Source organism: Carassius gibelio, chromosome B15, assembly GCF_023724105.1.
Source record: "Carassius gibelio isolate Cgi1373 ecotype wild population from Czech Republic chromosome B15, carGib1.2-hapl.c, whole genome shotgun sequence".
NCBI lineage: Eukaryota > Metazoa > Chordata > Actinopteri > Cypriniformes > Cyprinidae > Carassius > Carassius gibelio.
The window spans coordinates 314,949-316,441 of record NC_068410.1 but is presented as its reverse complement, the minus strand read 5'-3'; positions in this window follow the sequence as shown (position 1 = coordinate 316,441).

Genomic DNA, 1,493 nt, shown 5'->3' with positions numbered 1-1,493 from the left:
CTGGATTTACAAATCTTTGGGAACTGGGAGTGCACAAAAGCATGAAATATGTAACAATGTGCAAGTGGTCTTGGGATATTTTATCACAAAATCTTACATATTGTGCCTTTAAGGCAATAAGAAAAATATATTTTAATAAGGTCTTTATTTTCATCCTGGAGATGAACTCTATGTCCTACAATGAATTCTCCTCTTTCTGTCTCCCAGCAATCATGAAAGCTTGTTGATAGAAGTTAATGAAATGAAATAAATTGGCTTGTAATGCATGGGAGGCTGTAAAGGTAATGGAATTTGAAGAGTGTCAGTGGGAGTGGGGAAATGGGGTGGAGATTGTTTGAGGTTTGTATCCCGAGGGCTGTGAAACAAGGCAGCAGTGATATAGAGCAGAGCCAGAGAGTGTCCAGAGAGTAAGGTGCTCCTTTATACAACCTTCTCTCAGACTTTCCATCAATTAAAAAATCTTGATATCTTTTTAAATATCACATCATATGATATAAATCACTGTGATATTACATGATGGTTATGCTAGAATAGGCTTTAAAAAAAGCAGCATTAGTGACACATAGTATGTGAACATAGTATCTTTGTATTATTTGGCTCTCTCTTGGCATTTCTTAACAACATATTTCTATTTTGAGAGTGTTGTAATTTTTTCTATTACATTGTTCAATGTAGACATCAAGTGCAGAGCATTTGCCTTTTCGTCTGCCAGGATGAGATTGAGAGATTGGTCAGAGACCAACAGAAAAAAATAAAATAAAAATAAAATAACCTCCTGAGGCATTAACGAACCTTTCAAATAGAGTTATGTTTAACATGGAGAGGGAAAGAGGGATAGAGATATAGAAGAAGGAGATAAAGAAGGAAGGAGAGAGACACACACACAGAGAGAGAGAGAACCTGTTTCCAGTTATAAGTGATTTATAAGTGATTTTGGTGTGAATAAAATTTAAATGCTAGACAGTGTCACACACAAACATACACACACTGTAATTTATTTTATAAGCATCTTGTAGACATTTCCACAGTTCCTCTGGATTGAGTCTGTCTATTTGTTCTGTTTCTTCATATAATCTCAGACAGACTGAATGATGGTGAGACCAGATCTCTGTGTGCAGCAATGGCTGTTTTCAGAATACTTGTGCAAACAAAAAATCCTACTTATTATTATAATTAATGGCAAAATGAATGCTTAAAACCTTAAAAACACTTAAAACCATTCTTTTCAATTGTCATTGAAAATATTTCTAATCATGAAATCTATGGTTATTGTATTTTTAAATTCTATGCTGAAAAACAAAATTTTAATTAGAACCGTACACACAAAATGCTGTCCGAAAAAGTAAAATATTGACTACTTTTCAGATTTTTGTTAATTTTGTAATTTTTATAAAAATTTGATAAAAGCACAAATGAATATAGTTTTCATTGGTCAAATGTAGTGAGGCTTAGGGGTTCTAGACTCATTCTTCCCACTAGTGCTCTTTTGTGAC